Raw genomic sequence first — 21734 nt, 5'->3', positions numbered from 1 at the left:
AGTCGGCTGGAGGACGATGTATTGAATCGCGACGCGATTTGTGTGTTCCATCGTCATTAGCAGGCTCTGAACGTTACAATTAACTGTCAGTTTTGCGTCGGATTCGAAAATCTAGACTCACAGGAGAACGACCATAAGGTGCCCGAGGCAGCAATAGACCCTTGGAGACAGGTCGGCCGGAGGACGATGTATTGAATCGCGACGCAATTTGTGTGTTCCATCGTCATTAACAGGCTCTGAACGTTACAATTAACTGCGTCGGATTCGAAAATCTAGACTCACAGGAGATCGACCATAAGGTGCCCGAGGCAGCAATAGACTCTTGGAGACATGTCGGCCGGAGGACGATGTATTGAATCGCGACACGATTTGTGTGTTCCATTGTCATTAAGAGGCTCTGAACCTTACAATTAACTGTCAGTTTTGCGTCGGATTCGAAAATCTAGACTCACAGGAGAACGACCATACGGTGTCCGAGGCAGCACTAGACCCTTGGAGACAAGTCGGCTGGAGGACGATGTATTGATTCGCGACGCAATTTGTGTGTTCCATCGTCATTAACAGGCTCTGAACGTTACAATTAACTGTCAGTTTTGCGTCGGATTCGAAAATCTAGACTCACAGGAGATCGACCATAAGGTGCCCGAGGCAGCAATAGACCCTTGGAGACAGGTCGGCCGGAGGACGATGTATTGAATCGCGACGCAATTTGTGTGTTCCATCGTCATTAAGAGGCTCTGAACGTTACAATTAACTGTCAGTTTTGCGTCGGATTCGAAAATCTAGACTCACAGAAGTACGACCATAAGGTGCCCGAGGCAGCACTAGACCCTTGGAGACAAGTCGGCTGGAGGACGATGTATTGAATCGCGACGCGATTTGTGTGTTCCATCGTCATTAACAGGCGCTGAACCTTACAATTAACTGTCAGTTTTGCGTCGGAATCGAAAATCTAGACTCACAGGAGATCGACCATAAGGTGCCCGAGGCAGCAATAGACCCTTGGAGACAGGTCGGCCGGAGGACGATGTATTGAATCGCGACGGGATTTGTGTGTTCCATCGTCATTAACAGGCTCTGAACGTGACAATTAACTGTCAGTTTTGCGTCGGATTCGAAAATCTAGACTCACAGGAGAACGACCATAAGGTGTCCGAGGCAGCAATAGACCCTTGGAGACAAGTCGGCTGGAGGACGATGTATTGGATCGCGACGCGATTTGTGTGTTCCATCGTCATTAACAGGCTCTGAACGTTACAATTAACTGTCAGTTTTGCGTCGGATTCGAAAATCTAGACTCACAGAAGAACGACCATAAGGTGCCCGAGGCAGCACTAGACCCTTGGAGACAAGTCGGCTGGAGGACGATGTATTGAATCGCGACGCGATTTGTGTGTTCCATCGTCATTAACAGGCTCTCAACGTTACAATTAACTGTCAGTTTTGCGTCGGATTCGAAAATCTAGACTCACAGGAGAACGACCATAAGGTGCCCGAGGCAGCAATAGACCCTTGGAGACAGGTCGGCCGGAGGACGATGTATTGAATCGCGACGCAATTTGTGTGTTCCATCGTCATTAACAGGCTCTGAACGTTACAATTAACTGCGTCGGATTCGAAAATCTAGACTCACAGGAGATCGACCATAAGGTGCCCGAGGCAGCAATAGACCCTTGGAGACAGGTCGGCCGGAGGACGACGTATTGAATCGCGACGCGATTTGTGTGTTCCATTGTCATTAAGAGGCTCTGAACCTTACAATTAACTGTAAGTTTTGCGTCGGATTCGAAAATCTAGCCTGACAGAAGAACGACCATCAGGTCCCCGAGGCAGCACTAGACCCTTGGAGACAAGTCGGCTGGAGGACGATGTATTGAATCGCGACGCAATTTGTGTGTTCCATCGTCATTAACAGGCTCTGAACGTTACAATTAACTGTCAGTTTTGCGTCGGATTCGAAAATCTAGACTCACAGGAGATCGACCATAAGGTGCCCGAGGCAGCAATAGACCCTTGGAGACAGGTCGGCCGGAGGACGATGTATTGAATCGCGACGCAATTTGTGTTTTCCATTGTCATTAAGAGGCTCTGAACCTTACAATTAACTGTCAGTTTTGCGTCGGATTCGAAAATCTAGACTCACCGAAGAACGACCATAAGGTGCCCGAGGCAGCACTAGACCCTTGGAGACAAGTCGGCTGGAGGACGATGTATTGAATCGCGACGCGATTTGTGTGTTCCATCGTCATTAACAGGCTCTCAACGTTACAATTAACTGTCAGTTTTGCGTCGGATTCGAAAATCTAGACTCACAGGAGAACGACCATAAGGTGCCCGAGGCTGCAATAGACCCTTGGAGACAGGTCGGCCCTAGGACGATGTATTGAATCGCGACGCGATTTGTGTGTTCCATCGTCATTAACAGGCTCTGAACGTTACAATTAACTGTCAGTTTTGCGTCGGATTCGAAAATCTAGACTCACAGGAGATCGACCATAAGGTGACCGAGGCAGCAATAGACCCTTGGAGACAGGTCGGCCGGAGGACGATGTATTGAATCGCGACGCGATTTGTGTGTTCCATTGTCATTAAGACTCTCTGAACCTTACAATTAACTGTCAGTTTTGCGTCGGATTCGAAAATCTAGACTCACAGGTGAACGACCATAAGCTGTCCGAGGCAGCACTAGACCCTTGGAGACAAGTCGGCAGGAGGACGATGTATTGAATCGCGACGCAATTTGTGTGTCCCATCGTCATTAACAGGCTGTGAACGTTACAATTAACTGTCAGTTTTGCGTCGGATTCGAAAATCTAGACTCACAGGAGATCGACCATAAGGTGCCCAGGCAGCAATAGACCCTTGGAGACAGGTCGGCCGGAGGACGATGTATTGAATCGCGACGCAATTTGTGTGTTCCATCGTCATTAACAGGATCTGAACGTTACAATTAACTGTCAGTTTTGCGTCGGATTCGAAAATCTAGACTCACAGGAGAACGACCATTAGGTGCCCGAGGCAGCACTAGACCCTTGGAGACAAGTCGGCTGGAGGACGATGTATTGAATCGCGACGCGATTTGTGTGTTCCATCGTCATTAACAGGCTCTGAACGTTACAATTAACTGTCAGTTTTGCGTCGGATTCGAAAATCTAGACTCACAGGAGATCGACCATAAGGTGCCCGAGGCAGCAATAGACCCTTGGAGACAGGTCGGCCGGAGGACGATGTATTGAATCGCGACGCAATTTGTGTGTTCCATCGTCATTAACAGGCTCTGAACGTTACAATTAACTGTCAGTTTTGCGTCGGATTCGAAAATCTAGACTCACAGGAGATCGACCATAAGGTGCCCGAGGCAGCAATAGACCCTTGGAGACAGGTCGGCCGGAGGACGATGTATTGATTCGCAACGCGATTTGTGTGTTCCATCGTCATTAAAAGGCTCTGAACGTTACAATTAACTGTCAGTTTTGCGTCGGATTCGAAAATCTAGACTCACAGGAGATCGACCATAAGGTGCCCGAGGCAGCAATAGACCCTTGGAGACAGGTCGGCCGGAGGACGATGTATTGAATCGCTACGGGATTTGTGTGTTCCATCGTCATTAACAGGCTCTGAACGTTACAATTAACTGTCAGTTTTGCGTCGGATTCAAAAATCTAGACTCACAGGAGATCGACCATAAGGTGCCCGAGGCAGCAATAGACCTTTGGAGACAGGTCGGCCGGAGGACGATGTACTGAATCGCGACGCAATTTGTGTGTTCCATCGTCATGTACAGGCTCTGAACATTACAATTAACTGTCAGTTTTGCGTCGGATTCGAAAATCTAGACTCACAGGAGATCGACCATAAGGTGCCCGAGGCAGCAATAGACCCTTGGAGACAGGTCGGCCGGTGGACGATGTATTGAATCGCAACGCGATTTGTGTGTTCCATCGTCATTAAAAGGCTCTGAATGTTACAATTAACTGTCAGTTTTGCGTCGGATTCGAAAATCTAGACTCACAGGAGATCGTCCATAAGGTGCCCGAGGCAGCAATAGACCCTTGGAGACAGGTCGGCCGGAGTACGATGTATTGAATCGCGACGCAATTTGTGTGTTCCATCGTCATTAAGAGGCTCTGAACGTTACAATTAACTGTCAGTTTTGCGTCGGATTCGAAAATCTAGACTCACAGGAGAACGACCATAAGGTGCCCGAGGCAGCACTAGACCCTTGGAGACAAGTCGGCTGGAGGACGATGTATTGAATCGCGACGCGATTTGTGTGTTCCATCGTCATTAACAGGCTCTGAACGTTACAATTAACTGTCAGTTTTGCGTCGGATTCGAAAATCTAGACTCACAGGAGAACGACCATAAGGTGCCCGAGGCAGCAATAGACCCTTGGAGACAGGTCGGCCGGAGGACGATGTATTGAATCGCGAAGCAATTTGTGTGTTCCATCGTCATTAACAGGCTCTGAACGTTACAATTAACTGCGTCGGATTCGAAAATCTAGACTCACAGGAGATCGACCATAAGGTGCCCGAGGCAGCAATAGACCCTTGGAGACAGGTCGGCCGGAGGACGATGTATTGAATCGCTACGGGATTTGTGTGTTCCATCGTCATTAACAGGCTCTGAACGTTACAATTAACTGTCAGTTTTGCGTCGGATTCAAAAATCTAGACTCACAGGAGATCGACCATAAGGTGCCCGAGGCAGCAATAGACCCTTGGAGACAGGTCGGCCGGAGGACGATGTACTGAATCGCGACGCAATTTGTGTGTTCCATCGTCATGAACAGGCTCTGAACATTACAATTAACTGTCAGTTTTGCGTCGGATTCGAAAATCTAGACTCACAGGAGATCGACCATAAGGTGCCCGAGGTAGCAATAGACCCTTGGAGACAGGTCGGCCGGAGGACGATGTATTGAATCGCGACGCAATTTGTGTGTTCCATCGTCATTAACAGGATCTGAACGTTACAATTAACTGTCAGTTTTGCGTCGGATTCGAAAATCTAGACTCACAGGAGAACGACCATTAGGTGCCCGAGGCAGCACTAGACCCTTGGAGACAAGTCGGCTGGAGGACGATGTATTGAATCGCGACGCGATTTGTGTGTTCCATCGTCATTAACAGGCTCTGAACGTTACAATTAACTGTCAGTTTTGCGTCGGATTCGAAAATCTAGACTCACAGGAGATCGACCATAAGGTGCCCGAGGCAGCAATAGACCCTTGGAGACAGGTCGGCCGGAGGACGATGTATTGAATCGCGACGCAATTTGTGTGTTCCATCGTCATTAACAGGCTCTGAACGTTACAATTAACTGTCAGTTTTGCGTCGGATTCGAAAATCTAGACTCACAGGAGATCGACCATAAGGTGCCCGAGGCAGCAATAGACCCTTGGAGACAGGTCGGCCGGAGGACGATGTATTGATTCGCAACGCGATTTGTGTGTTCCATCGTCATTAAAAGGCTCTGAACGTTACAATTAACTGTCAGTTTTGCGTCGGATTCGAAAATCTAGACTCACAGGAGATCGACCATAAGGTGCCCGAGGCAGCAATAGACCCTTGGAGACAGGTCGGCCGGAGGACGATGTATTGAATCGCTACGGGATTTGTGTGTTCCATCGTCATTAACAGGCTCTGAACGTTACAATTAACTGTCAGTTTTGCGTCGGATTCAAAAATCTAGACTCACAGGAGATCGACCATAAGGTGCCCGAGGCAGCAATAGACCTTTGGAGACAGGTCGGCCGGAGGACGATGTACTGAATCGCGACGCAATTTGTGTGTTCCATCGTCATGTACAGGCTCTGAACATTACAATTAACTGTCAGTTTTGCGTCGGATTCGAAAATCTAGACTCACAGGAGATCGACCATAAGGTGCCCGAGGCAGCAATAGACCCTTGGAGACAGGTCGGCCGGAGGACGATGTATTGAATCGCAACGCGATTTGTGTGTTCCATCGTCATTAAAAAGCTCTGAATGTTACAATTAACTGTCAGTTTTGCGTCGGATTCGAAAATCTAGACTCACAGGAGATCGTCCATAAGGTGCCCGAGGCAGCAATAGACCCTTGGAGACAGGTCGGCCGGAGTACGATGTATTGAATCGCGACGCAATTTGTGTGTTCCATCGTCATTAAGAGGCTCTGAACGTTACAATTAACTGTCAGTTTTGCGTCGGATTCGAAAATCTAGACTCACAGGAGAACGACCATAAGGTGCCCGAGGCAGCACTAGACCCTTGGAGACAAGTCGTCTGGAGGACGATGTATTGAATCGCGACGCGATTTGTGTGTTCCATCGTCATTAACAGGCTCTGAACGTTACAATTAACTGTCAGTTTTGCGTCGGATTCGAAAATCTAGACTCACAGGAGATCGACCATAAGGTGCCCGAGGCAGCAATAGACCCTTGGAGACAGGTCGGCCGGAGGACGATGTATTGAATCGCGACGCAATTTGTGTGTTCCATTGTCATTAAGAGGCTTCGAACCTTACAATTAACTGTCAGTTTTGCGTCGGATTCGAAAATCTAGACTCACAGAAGAACGACCATAAGGTGCCCGAGGCAGCACTAGACCCTTGGAGACAAGTCGGCTGGAGGACGATGTATTGAATCGCGACGCGATTTGTGTGTTCCATCGTCATTAACAGGCTCTGAACGTTACAATTAACTGTCAGTTTTGCGTCGGATTCGAAAATCTAGACTCACAGGAGAACGACCATAAGGTGCCCGAGGCAGCAATAGACCCTTGGAGACAGGTCGGCCGGAGGACGATGTATTGAATCGCGAAGCAATTTGTGTGTTCCATCGTCATTAACAGGCTCTGAACGTTACAATTAACTGCGTCGGATTCGAAAATCTAGACTCACAGGAGATCGACCATAAGGTGCCCGAGGCAGCAATAGACCCTTGGAGACAGGTCGGCCGGAGGACGATGTATTGAATCGCTACGGGATTTGTGTGTTCCATCGTCATTAACAGGCTCTGAACGTTACAATTAACTGTCAGTTTTGCGTCGGATTCAAAAATCTAGACTCACAGGAGATCGACCATAAGGTGCCCGAGGCAGCAATAGACCCTTGGAGACAGGTCGGCCGGAGGACGATCTACTGAATCGCGACGCAATTTGTGTGTTCCATCGTCATGTACAGGCTCTGAACATTACAATTAACTGTCAGTTTTGCGTCGGATTCGAAAATCTAGACTCACAGGAGATCGACCATAAGGTGCCCGAGGCAGCAATAGACCCTTGGAGACAGGTCGGCCGGAGGACGATGTATTGAATCGCAACGCGATTTGTGTGTTCCATCGTCATTAAAAGGCTCTGAATGTTACAATTAACTGTCAGTTTTGCGTCGGATTCGAAAATCTAGACTCACAGGAGATCGTCCATAAGGTGCCCGAGGCAGCAATAGACCCTTGGAGACAGGTCGGCCGGAGTACGATGTATTGAATCGCGACGCAATTTGTGTGTTCCATCGTCATTAAGAGGCTCTGAACGTTACAATTAACTGTCAGTTTTGCGTCGGATTCGAAAATCTAGACTCACAGGAGAACGACCATAAGGTGCCCGAGGCAGCACTAGACCCTTGGAGACAAGTCGTCTGGAGGACGATGTATTGAATCACGACGCGATTTGTGTGTTCCATCGTCATTAACAGGCTCTGAACGTTACAATTAACTGTCAGTTTTGCGTCGGATTCGAAAATCTAGACTCACAGGAGATCGACCATAAGGTGCCCGAGGCAGCAATAGACCCTTGGAGACAGGTCGGCCGGAGGACGATGTATTGAATCGCGACGCAATTTGTGTGTTCCATTGTCATTAAGAGGCTTCGAACCTTACAATTAACTGTCAGTTTTGCGTCGGATTCGAAAATCTAGACTCACAGAAGAACGACCAAAAGGTGCCCGAGGCAGCAATAGACCCTTGGAGACAAGTCGGCTGGAGGACGATGTATTGAATCGCGACGCGATTTGTGTGTTCCATCGTCATTAACAGGCTCTCAACGTTACAATTAACTGTCAGTTTTGCGTCGGATTCGAAAATCTAGACTCACAGGAGAACGACCATAAGGTGCCCGAGGCAGCAATAGACCCTTGGAGACAGGTCGGCCGGAGGACGATGTATTGAATCGCGAAGCAATTTGTGTGTTCCATCGTCATTAACAGGCTCTGAACGTTAGAATTAACTGCGTCGGATTCGAAAATCTAGACTCACAGGAGATCGACCATAAGGTGCCCGAGGCAGCAATAGACCCTTGGAGACAGGTCGGCCGGAGGACGATGTATTGAATCGCGACGCGATTTGTGTGTTCCATTGTCATTAAGAGGCTCTGAACCTTACAATTAACTGTCAGTTTTGCGTCGGATTCGAAAATCTAGACTCACAGGAGAACGACCATAAGGTGTCCGAGGCAGCACTAGACCCTTGGGGACATGTCGGCTGGAGGACGATGTATTGAATCGCGACGCAATTTGTGTGTTCCATCGTCATTAACAGGCTCTGAACGTTACAATTAACTGCGTCGGATTCGAAAATCTAGACTCACAGGAGATCGACCATAAGGTGCCCGAGGCAGCAATAGACCCTTGGAGACAGGTCGACCGGAGGACGATGTATTGAATCGCGACGGGATTTGTGTGTTCCATCGTCATTAACAGGCTCTGAACGTTACAATTAACTGTCAGTTTTGCGTCGGATTCGAAAATCTAGACTCACAGGAGATCGACCATAAGGTGCCCGAGGCAGCAATAGACCCTTGGAGACAGGTCGGCCGGAGGACGATGTATTGAATCGCGACGCAATTTGTGTGTTCCATTGTCATTAAGAGGCTCTGAACCTTACAATTAACTGTCAGTTTTGCGTCGGATTCGAAAATCTAGACTCACAGAAGAACGACCATAAGGTGCCCGAGGCAGCACTAGACCCTTGGAGACAAGTCGGCTGGAGGACGATGTATTGAATCGCGACGCGATTTGTGTGTTCCATCGTCATTAACAGGCTCTGAACGTTACAATTAACTGTCAGTTTTGCGTCGGATTCGAAAATCTAGACTCACAGGAGAACGACCATAAGGTGCCCGAGGCAGCAATAGACCCTTGGAGACAGGTCGGCCGGAGGACGATGTATTGAATCGCGAAGCAATTTGTGTGTTCCATCGTCATTAACAGGTTCTGAACGTTACAATTAACTGCGTCGGATTCGAAAATCTAGACTCACAGGAGATCGACCATAAGGTGCCCGAGGCAGCAATAGACCCTTAGAGACAGGTCGGCCGGAGGACGATGTATTGAATCGCGACGCGATTTGTGTGTTCCATTGTCATTAAGAGGCTCTGAACCTTACAATTACCTGTCAGTTTTGCGTCGGATTCGAAAATCTAGACTCACAGGAGAACGACCATACGGTGTCCGAGGCTGCACTAGACCCTTGGAGACAGGTCGGCCGGAGGACGACGTATTGAATCGCGACGCGATTTGTGTGTTCCATTGTCATTAAGAGGCTCTGAACCTTTCAATTAACTGTAAGTTTTGCGTCGGATTCGAAAATCTAGCCTGACAGAAGAACGACCATCAGGTCCCCGAGGCAGCACTAGACCCTTGGAGACAAGTCGGCTGGGGGACGATGTATTGAATCGCGACGCAATTTGTGTGTTCCATCGTCATTAACAGGCTCTGAACGTTACAATTAACTGTCAGTTTTGCGTCGGATTCGAAAATCTAGACTCACAGGAGATCGACCATAAGGTGCCCAGGCAGCAATAGACCCTTGGAGACAGGTCGGCCGGAGGACGATGTATTGAATCGCGACGCAATTTGTGTGTTCCATCGTCATTAACAGGATCTGAACGTTACAATTAACTGTCAGTTTTGCGTCGGATTCGAAAATCTAGACTCACACGAGAGCGACCATTAGGTGCCCGAGGCAGCACTAGACCCTTGGAGACAAGTCGGCTGGAGGACGATGTATTGAATCGCGACGCGATTTGTGTGTTCCATCGTCATTAACAGGCTCTGAACGTTACAATTAACTGTCAGTTTTCCGTCGGATTCGAAAATCTAGACTCACAGGAGATCGACCATAAGGTGCCCGAGGCAGCAATAGACCCTTGGAGACAGGGCGGCCGGAGGACGATGTATTGAATCGCGACGCAATTTGTGTGTTCCATCGTCATCAACAGGCTCTGAACGTTACAATTAAATGTCAGTTTTGCGTCGGATTCGAAAATCTAGACTCACAGGAGATCGACCATAAGGTGCCCGAGGCAGCAATAGACTCTAGGAGACAGGTCGGCCGGAGGACGATGTATTGAATCGCAACGCGATTTGTGTGTTCCATCGTCATTAAAGAGATCCGAACGTTACAATTAACTGTCAGTTTTGCGTCGGATTCGAAAATCTAGACTCACAGGAGATCGACCTTAAGGTGCCCGATGCAGCAATAGACCCTTGGAGTCAGGTCGGCCGGAGGACGATGTATTGAATCGCTACGGGATTTGTGTGTTCCATCGTCATTAACAGGCTCTGAACGTTACAATTAACTGTCAGTTTTGCGTCGGATTCAAAAAACTACACTCACAGGAGATCGACCATAAGGTGCCCGAGGCAGCAATAGACCCTTGGAGACAGGTCGGCCGGAGGACGATGTATTGAATCGCGACGCAATTTGTGTGTTCCATCGTCATGAACAGGCTCTGAACGTTACAATTAACTGTCAGTTTTGCGTCGGATTCGAAAATCTAGACTCACAGGAGATCGACCATAAGGTGCCCGAGGCAGCAATAGACCCTTGGAGACCGGTCGGCCGGAGGACGATGTATTGAATCGCAACGCGATTTGTGTGTTCCATCGTTATTAACAGGGTCTGAACGTTACAATTAACTGTCAGTTTTGCGTCGGATTCGAAAATCTAGACTCACAGGAGATCGACCATAAGGTGCCCGAGGCAGCAATAGACCCTTGGAGACAGGTCGGCCGGAGGACGATGTATTGAATCGCTACGGGATTTGTGTGTTCCATCGTCGTTAACAGGCTCTGAACGGTACAATTAACTGTCAGTTTTGCGTCGGATTCAAAAATCTACACTCACAGGAGTTCGACCATAAGGTGCCCGAGGCAGCAATAGACCCTTGGAGACAGGTCGGCCGGAGGACGATGTATTGAATCGCGACGCAATTTGTGTGTTCCATCGTCATTAAGAGGCTCTGAACGTTACAATTAACTGTCAGTTTTGCGTCGGATTCGAAAATCTAGACTCACAGAAGTACGACCATAAGGTGCCCGAGGCAGCACTAGACCCTTGGAGACAAGTCGGCTGGAGGACGATGTATTGAATCGCGACGCGATTTGTGTGTTCCATCGTCATTAACAGGCTCTGAACCTTACAATTAACTGTCAGTTTCTCGTCGGATTCGAAAATCTAGACTCACAGAAGAACGACCATAAGTTGCCCGAGGCAGCACTAGACCCTTGGAGACAAGTCGGCTGGAGGACGATGTATTGAATCGCGACGCGATTTGTGTGTTCCATCGTCATTAACGGGCTCTGAACGTCACAATTAATTGTCAGTTTTGCGTCGGATTCGAAAATCTAGACTCACAGGATATCGATCATAAGGTGCCCGAGGCAGCAATAGACCCTTGGAGACAGGTCGGCCGGAGGACGATGTATTGAATCGCGACGGGATTTGTGTGTTCCATCGTCATTAACAGGCTCTGAACGTTACAATTAACTGTCAGTTTTGCGTCGGATTCGAAAATCTAGACTCACAGGAGATCGACCATAAGGTGCCCGAGGCAGCAATAGACCCTTGGAGACAGGGCGGCCGGAGGACGATGTATTGAATCGCGACGCAATTTGTGTGTTCCATCGTCATCAACAGGCTCTGAACGTTACAATTAAATGTCAGTTTTGCGTCGGATTCGAAAATCTAGACTCACAGGAGATCGACCATAAGGTGCCCGAGGCAGCAATAGACTCTAGGAGACAGGTCGGCCGGAGGACGATGTATTGAATCGCAACGCGATTTGTGTGTTCCATCGTCATTAAAGAGATCCGAACGTTACAATTAACTGTCAGTTTTGCGTCGGATTCGAAAATCTAGACTCACAGGAGATCGACCTTAAGGTGCCCGATGCAGCAATAGACCCTTGGAGTCAGGTCGGCCGGAGGACGATGTATTGAATCGCTACGGGATTTGTGTGTTCCATCGTCATTAACAGGCTCTGAACGTTACAATTAACTGTCAGTTTTGCGTCGGATTCAAAAAACTACACTCACAGGAGATCGACCATAAGGTGCCCGAGGCAGCAATAGACCCTTGGAGACAGGTCGGCCGGAGGACGATGTATTGAATCGCGACGCAATTTGTGTGTTCCATCGTCATGAACAGGCTCTGAACGTTACAATTAACTGTCAGTTTTGCGTCGGATTCGAAAATCTAGACTCACAGGAGATCGACCATAAGGTGCCCGAGGCAGCAATAGACCCTTGGAGACCGGTCGGCCGGAGGACGATGTATTGAATCGCAACGCGATTTGTGTGTTCCATCGTTATTAACAGGGTCTGAACGTTACAATTAACTGTCAGTTTTGCGTCGGATTCGAAAATCTAGACTCACAGGAGATCGACCATAAGGTGCCCGAGGCAGCAATAGACCCTTGGAGACAGGTCGGCCGGAGGACGATGTATTGAATCGCTACGGGATTTGTGTGTTCCATCGTCGTTAACAGGCTCTGAACGGTACAATTAACTGTCAGTTTTGCGTCGGATTCAAAAATCTACACTCACAGGAGTTCGACCATAAGGTGCCCGAGGCAGCAATAGACCCTTGGAGACAGGTCGGCCGGAGGACGATGTATTGAATCGCGACGCAATTTGTGTGTTCCATCGTCATTAAGAGGCTCTGAACGTTACAATTAACTGTCAGTTTTGCGTCGGATTCGAAAATCTAGACTCACAGAAGTACGACCATAAGGTGCCCGAGGCAGCACTAGACCCTTGGAGACAAGTCGGCTGGAGGACGATGTATTGAATCGCGACGCGATTTGTGTGTTCCATCGTCATTAACAGGCTCTGAACCTTACAATTAACTGTCAGTTTCTCGTCGGATTCGAAAATCTAGACTCACAGAAGAACGACCATAAGTTGCCCGAGGCAGCACTAGACCCTTGGAGACAAGTCGGCTGGAGGACGATGTATTGAATCGCGACGCGATTTGTGTGTTCCATCGTCATTAACGGGCTCTGAACGTCACAATTAATTGTCAGTTTTGCGTCGGATTCGAAAATCTAGACTCACAGGATATCGATCATAAGGTGCCCGAGGCAGCAATAGACCCTTGGAGACAGGTCGGCCGGAGGACGATGTATTGAATCGCGACGGGATTTGTGTGTTCCATCGTCATTAACAGGCTCTGAACGTTACAATTAACTGTCAGTTTTGCGTCGGATTCGAAAATCTAGACTCACAGGAGATCGACCATAAGGTGGCCGAGGCAGCAATAGACCCTTGGAGACAGGTCGGCCGGAGGACGATGTATTGAATCGCGACGCAATTTGTGTGTTCCATCGTCATTAACAGGCACTGAACGTTACAATTAACTGTAAGTTTTGCGTCGGATTCGAAAATCTAGCCTGACAGAAGAACGACCATCAGGTCCCCGAGGCAGCACTAGACCCTTGGAGACAAGTCGGCTGGGGGACGATGTATTGAATCGCGACGCAATTTGTGTGTTCCATCGTCATTAACAGGCTCTGAACGTTACAATTAACTGTCAGTTTTGCGTCGGATTCGAAAATCTAGACTCACAGGAGATCGACCATAAGGTGCCCAGGCAGCAATAGACCCTTGGAGACAGGTCGGCCGGAGGACGATGTATTGAATCGCGACGCAATTTGTGTGTTCCATCGTCATTAACAGGATCTGAACGTTACAATTAACTGTCAGTTTTGCGTCGGATTCGAAAATCTAGACTCACAGGAGAGCGACCATTAGGTGCCCGAGGCAGCACTAGACCCTTGGAGACAAGTCGGCTGGAGGACGATGTATTGAATCGCGACGCGATTTGTGTGTTCCATCGTCATTAACAGGCTCTGAACGTTACAATTAACTGTCAGTTTTGCGTCGGATTCGAAAATCTAGACTCACAGGAGATCGACCATAAGGTGCCCGAGGCAGCAATAGACCCTTGGAGACAGGGCGGCCGGAGGACGATGTATTGAATCGCGACGCAATTTGTGTGTTCCATCGTCATCAACAGGCTCTGAACGTTACAATTAAATGTCAGTTTTGCGTCGGATTCGAAAATCTAGACTCACAGGAGATCGACCATAAGGTGCCCGAGGCAGCAATAGACTCTAGGAGACAGGTCGGCCGGAGGACGATGTATTGAATCGCAACGCGATTTGTGTGTTCCATCGTCATTAAAGAGATCCGAACGTTACAATTAACTGTCAGTTTTGCGTCGGATTCGAAAATCTAGACTCACAGGAGATCGACCTTAAGGTGCCCGATGCAGCAATAGACCCTTGGAGTCAGGTCGGCCGGAGGACGATGTATTGAATCGCTACGGGATTTGTGTGTTCCATCGTCATTAACAGGCTCTGAACGTTACAATTAACTGTCAGTTTTGCGTCGGATTCAAAAAACTACACTCACAGGAGATCGACCATAAGGTGCCCGAGGCAGCAATAGACCCTTGGAGACAGGTCGGCCGGAGGACGATGTATTGAATCGCGACGCAATTTGTGTGTTCCATCGTCATGAACAGGCTCTGAACGTTACAATTAACTGTCAGTTTTGCGTCGGATTCGAAAATCTAGACTCACAGGAGATCGACCATAAGGTGCCCGAGGCAGCAATAGACCCTTGGAGACCGGTCGGCCGGAGGACGATGTATTGAATCGCAACGCGATTTGTGTGTTCCATCGTTATTAACAGGGTCTGAACGTTACAATTAACTGTCAGTTTTGCGTCGGATTCGAAAATCTAGACTCACAGGAGATCGACCATAAGGTGCCCGAGGCAGCAATAGACCCTTGGAGACAGGTCGGCCGGAGGACGATGTATTGAATCGCTACGGGATTTGTGTGTTCCATCGTCGTTAACAGGCTCTGAACGGTACAATTAACTGTCAGTTTTGCGTCGGATTCAAAAATCTACACTCACAGGAGTTCGACCATAAGGTGCCCGAGGCAGCAATAGACCCTTGGAGACAGGTCGGCCGGAGGACGATGTATTGAATCGCGACGCAATTTGTGTGTTCCATCGTCATTAAGAGGCTCTGAACGTTACAATTAACTGTCAGTTTTGCGTCGGATTCGAAAATCTAGACTCACAGAAGTACGACCATAAGGTGCCCGAGGCAGCACTAGACCCTTGGAGACAAGTCGGCTGGAGGACGATGTATTGAATCGCGACGCGATTTGTGTGTTCCATCGTCATTAACAGGCTCTGAACCTTACAATTAACTGTCAGTTTCTCGTCGGATTCGAAAATCTAGACTCACAGAAGAACGACCATAAGTTGCCCGAGGCAGCACTAGACCCTTGGAGACAAGTCGGCTGGAGGACGATGTATTGAATCGCGACGCGATTTGTGTGTTCCATCGTCATTAACGGGCTCTGAACGTCACAATTAATTGTCAGTTTTGCGTCGGATTCGAAAATCTAGACTCACAGGATATCGATCATAAGGTGCCCGAGGCAGCAATAGACCCTTGGAGACAGGTCGGCCGGAGGACGATGTATTGAATCGCGACGGGATTTGTGTGTTCCATCGTCATTAACAGGCTCTGAACGTTACAATTAACTGTCAGTTTTGCGTCGGATTCGAAAATCTAGACTCACAGGAGATCGACCATAAGGTGCCCGAGGCAGCAATAGACCCTTGGAGACAGGGCGGCCGGAGGACGATGTATTGAATCGCGACGCAATTTGTGTGTTCCATCGTCATCAACAGGCTCTGAACGTTACAATTAAATGTCAGTTTTGCGTCGGATTCGAAAATCTAGACTCACAGGAGATCGACCATAAGGTGCCCGAGGCAGCAATAGACTCTAGGAGACAGGTCGGCCGGAGGACGATGTATTGAATCGCAACGCGATTTGTGTGTTCCATCGTCATTAAAGAGATCCGAACGTTACAATTAACTGTCAGTTTTGCGTCGGATTCGAAAATCTAGACTCACAGGAGATCGACCTTAAGGTGCCCGATGCAGCAATAGACCCTTGGAGTCAGGTCGGCCGGAGGACGATGTATTGAATCGCTACGGGATTTGTGTGTTCCATCGTCATTAACAGGCTCTGAACGTTACAATTAACTGTCAGTTTTGCGTCGGATTCAAAAAACTACACTCACAGGAGATCGACCATAAGGTGCCCGAGGCAGCAATAGACCCTTGGAGACAGGTCGGCCGGAGGACGATGTATTGAATCGCGACGCAATTTGTGTGTTCCATCGTCATGAACAGGCTCTGAACGTTACAATTAACTGTCAGTTTTGCGTCGGATTCGAAAATCTAGACTCACAGGAGATCGACCATAAGGTGCCCGAGGCAGCAATAGACCCTTGGAGACCGGTCGGCCGGAGGACGATGTATTGAATCGCAACGCGATTTGTGTGTTCCATCGTTATTAACAGGGTCTGAACGTTACAATTAACTGTCAGTTTTGCGTCGGATTCGAAAATCTAGACTCACAGGAGATCGACCATAAGGTGCCCGAGGCAGCAATAGACCCTTGGAGACAGGTCGGCCGGAGGACGATGTATTGAATCGCTACGGGATTTGTGTGTTCCATCGTCGTTAACAGGCTCTGAACGGTACAATTAACTGTCAGTTTTGCGTCGGATTCAAAAATCTACACTCACAGGAGTTCGACCATAAGGTGCCCGAGGCAGCAATAGACCCTTGGAGACAGGTCGGCCGGAGGACGATGTATTGAATCGCGACGCAATTTGTGTGTTCCATCGTCATTAAGAGGCTCTGAACGTTACAATTAACTGTCAGTTTTGCGTCGGATTCGAAAATCTAGACTCACAGAAGTACGACCATAAGGTGCCCGAGGCAGCACTAGACCCTTGGAGACAAGTCGGCTGGAGGACGATGTATTGAATCGCGACGCGATTTGTGTGTTCCATCGTCATTAACAGGCTCTGAACCTTACAATTAACTGTCAGTTTCTCGTCGGATTCGAAAATCTAGACTCACAGAAGAACGACCATAAGTTGCCCGAGGCAGCACTAGACCCTTGGAGACAAGTCGGCTGGAGGACGATGTATTGAATCGCGACGCGATTTGTGTGTTCCATCGTCATTAACGGGCTCTGAACGTCACAATTAATTGTCAGTTTTGCGTCGGATTCGAAAATCTAGACTCACAGGATATCGATCATAAGGTGCCCGAGGCAGCAATAGACCCTTGGAGACAGGTCGGCCGGAGGACGATGTATTGAATCGCGACGGGATTTGTGTGTTCCATCGTCATTAACAGGCTCTGAACGTTACAATTAACTGTCAGTTTTGCGTCGGATTCGAAAATCTAGACTCACAGGAGATCGACCATAAGGTGGCCGAGGCAGCAATAGACCCTTGGAGACAGGTCGGCCGGAGGACGATGTATTGAATCGCGACGCAATTTGTGTGTTCCATCGTCATTAACAGGCACTGAACGTTACAATTAACTGTCAGTTTTGCGTCGGATTCGAAAATCTAGACTCACAGGAGATCGACCATAAGGTGCCCGAGGCAGCAATAGACCCTTGGAGACAAGTCGGCTGGAGGACGATGTATTGAATCGCGACGCAATTTGTGTGTTCCATCGTCATTAACAGGCTCTGAACGTTACAATTAACTCTCTGTTTTGCGTCGGATTCGAAAATCTAGACTCACAGGAGATCGACCATAAGGTGCCCGAGGCAGCAATAGACCCTTGGGGACAGGGCGGCCGGAGGACGATGTATTGAATCGCGACGCAATTTGTGTGTTCCATCGTCATGAACAGGCTCTGAACGTTACAATTAACTGTCAGTTTTGCGTCGGATTCGAAAATCTAGACTCACAGGAGATCGACCATGAGGTGCCCAGGCAGCAATAGACCCTTGGAGACAGGTCGGCCGGAGGACGATGTATTGAATCGCGACGCAATTTGTGTGTTCCATCGTCATTAACAGGATCTGAACGTTACAATTAACTGTCAGTTTTGCGTCGGATTCGAAAATCTAGACTCACAGAAAACGACCATTAGGTGCCCGAGGCAGCACTAGACCCTTGGAGACAAGTCGGCTGGAGGACGATGTATTGAATCGCGACGCGATTTGTGTGTTCCATCGTCATTAACAGGCTCTGAACGTTACAATTAACTGTCAGTTTTGCGTCGGATTCGAAAATTCTAGACTCACAGGAGATCGACCATAAGGTGCCCGAGGCAGCAATAGACCCTTGGAGACAGGTCGGCCGGAGGACGATGTATTGAATCGCGACGCGATTTGTGTGTTCCATCGTCATTAGCAGGCTCTGAACGTTACAATTAACTGTCAGTTTTGCGTCGGATTCGAAAATCTAGACTCACAGGAGAACGACCATAAGGTGCCCGAGGCAGCAATAGACCCTTGGAGACAGGTCGGCCGGAGGACGATGTATTGAATCGCGACGCAATTTGTGTGTTCCATCGTCATTAACAGGCTCTGAACGTTACAATTAACTGCGTCGGATTCGAAAATCTAGACTCACAGAAGTACGACCATAAGGTGCCCGAGGCAGCACTAGACCCTTGGAGACAAGTCGGCTGGAGGACAATGTATTGAATCGCGACGCGATTTGTGTGTTCCATCGTCATTAACAGGCGCTGAACCTTACAATTAACTGTCAGTTTTGCGTCGGAATCGAAAATCTAGACTCACAGGAGATCGACCATAAGGTGCCCGAGGCAGCAATAGACCCTTGGAGACTGGTCGGCCGGAGGACGATGTATTGAATCGCGACGGGATTTGTGTGTTCCATCGTTATTAACAGGCTCTGAACGTGACAATTAACTGTCAGTTTTGCGTCGGATTCGAAAATCTAGACTCACAGGAGAACGACCATAAGGTGTCCGAGGCAGCAATAGACCCTTGGAGACAAGTCGGCTGGAGGACGATGTATTGAATCGCGACGCGATTTGTGTGTTCCATCGTCATTAACAGGCTCTGAACGTTACAATTAACTGTCAGTTTTGCGTCGGATTCGAAAATCTAGACTCACAGAAGAACGACCATAAGGTGCCCGAGGCAGCACTAGACCCTTGGAGACAAGTCGGCTGGAGGACGATGTATTGAATCGCGACGCGATTTGTGTGTTCCATCGTCATTAACAGGCTCTCAACGTTACAATTAACTGTCAGTTTTGCGTCGGATTCGAAAATCTAGACTCACAGGAGAACGACCATAAGGTGCCCGAGGCAGCAATAGACCCTTGGAGACAGGTCGGCCGGAGGACGATGTATTGAATCGCGACGCAATTTGTGTGTTCCATCGTCATTAACAGGCTCTGAACGTTACAATTAACTGCGTCGGATTCGAAAATCTAGACTCACAGGAGATCGACCATAAGGTGCCCGAGGCAGCAATAGACCCTTGGAGACAGGTCGGCCGGAGGACGACGTATTGAATCGCGACGCGATTTGTGTGTTCCATTGTCATTAAGAGGCTCTGAACCTTACAATTAACTGTAAGTTTTGCGTCGGATTCGAAAATCTAGCCTGACAGAAGAACGACCATCAGGTCCCCGAGGCAGCACTAGACCCTTGGAGACAAGTCGGCTGGAGGACGATGTATTGAATCGCGACGCAATTTGTGTGTTCCATCGTCATTAACAGGCTCTGAACGTTACAATTAACTGTCAGTTTTGCGTCGGATTCGAAAATCTAGACTCACAGGAGATCGACCATAAGGTGCCCGAGGCAGCAGTAGACCCTTGGAGACAGGTCGGCCGGAGGACGATGTATTGAATCGCGACGCAATTTGTGTTTTCCATTGTCATTAAGAGGCTCTGAACCTTACAATTAACTGTCAGTTTTGCGTCGGATTCGAAAATCTAGACTCACAGAAGAACGACCATAAGGTGCCCGAGGCAGCACTAGACCCTTGGAGACAAGTCGGCTGGAGGACGATGTATTGAATCGCGACGCGATTTGTGTGTTCCATCGTCATTAACAGGCTCTCAACGTTACAATTAACTGTCAGTTTTGCGTCGGATTCGAAAATCTAGACTCACAGGAGAACGACCATAAGGTGCCCCAGGCAGCAATAGACCCTTGGAGACAGGTCGGCCGGAGGACGATGTATTGAATCGCGACGCGATTTGTGTGTTCCATCGTCATTAACAGGCTCTGAACCTTACAATTAACTGTCAGTTTTGCGTCGGATTCGAAAATCTAGACTTACATGAGAACGACCATAAGGTGACCGAGGCAGCAATAGACCCTTGGAGACAGGTCGGCCGGAGGACGATGTATTGAATCGCGACGCGATTTGTGTGTTCCATCGTCATTAACAGGCTCTGAACGTTACAATTAACTGTCAGTTTTGCGTCGGATTCGAAAATCTAGACTCACAGGAGATCGACCATAAGGTGACCGAGGCAGCAATAGACCCTTGGAGACAGGTCGGCCGGAGGACGATGTATTGAATCGCGACGCGACTTGTGTGTTCCATTGTCATTAAGACTCTCTGAACCTTACAATTAACTGTCAGTTTTGCGTCGGATTCGAAAATCTAGACTCACAGGTGAACGACCATAAGCTGTCCGAGGCAGCACTAGACCCTTGGAGACAAGTCGGCTGGAGGACGATGTATTGAATCGCGACGCAATTTGTGTGTCCCATCGTCATTAACAGGCTGTGAACGTTACAATTAACTGTCAGTTTTGCGTCGGATTCGAAAATCTAGACTCACAGGAGATCGACCATAAGGTGCCCAGGCAGCAATAGACCCTTGGAGACAGGTCGGCCGGAGGACGATGTATTGAATCGCGACGCAATTTGTGTGTTCCATCGTCATTAACAGGCTCTGAACGTTACAATTAACTGTCAGTTTTGCGTCGGATTCGAAAATCTAGACTCACAGGAGATCGACCATAAGGTGCCCAGGCAGCAATAGACCCTTGGAGACAGGTCGGCCGGAGGACGATGTATTGAATCGCGACGCAATTTGTGTGTCCCATCGTCATTAACAGGCTGTGAACGTTACAATTAACTGTCAGTTTTGCGTCGGATTCGAAAATCTAGACTCACAGGAGATCGACCATAAGGTGCCCAGGCAGCAATAGACCCTTGGAGACAGGTCGGCCGGAGGACGATGTATTGAATCGCGACGCGATTTGTGTGTTCCATCGTCATTAACAGGCTCTGAACGTTACAATTAACTGTCAGTTTTGCGTCGGATTCGAAAATCTAGACTCACAGGAGATCGACCATAAGGTGACCGAGGCAGCAATAGACCCTTGGAGACAGGTCGGCCGGAGGACGATGTATTGAATCGCGACGCAATTTGTGTGTTCCATTGTCATTAAGAGTCTCTGAACCTTACAATTAACTGTCAGTTTTGCGTCGGATTCGAAAATCTAGACTCACAGGTGAACGACCATAAGCTGTCCGAGGCAGCACTAGACCCTTGGAGACAAGTCGGCTGGAGGACGATGTATTGAATCGCGACGCAATTTGTGTGTCCCATCGTCATTAACA

The sequence above is a fragment of the Schistocerca nitens genome, chromosome 7, assembly GCF_023898315.1.
Source record: "Schistocerca nitens isolate TAMUIC-IGC-003100 chromosome 7, iqSchNite1.1, whole genome shotgun sequence".
Taxonomy (NCBI): domain Eukaryota; kingdom Metazoa; phylum Arthropoda; class Insecta; order Orthoptera; family Acrididae; genus Schistocerca; species Schistocerca nitens.
The sequence above is the reverse complement of the archived record's forward strand: the minus strand, read 5'-3'. Positions refer to the sequence as shown.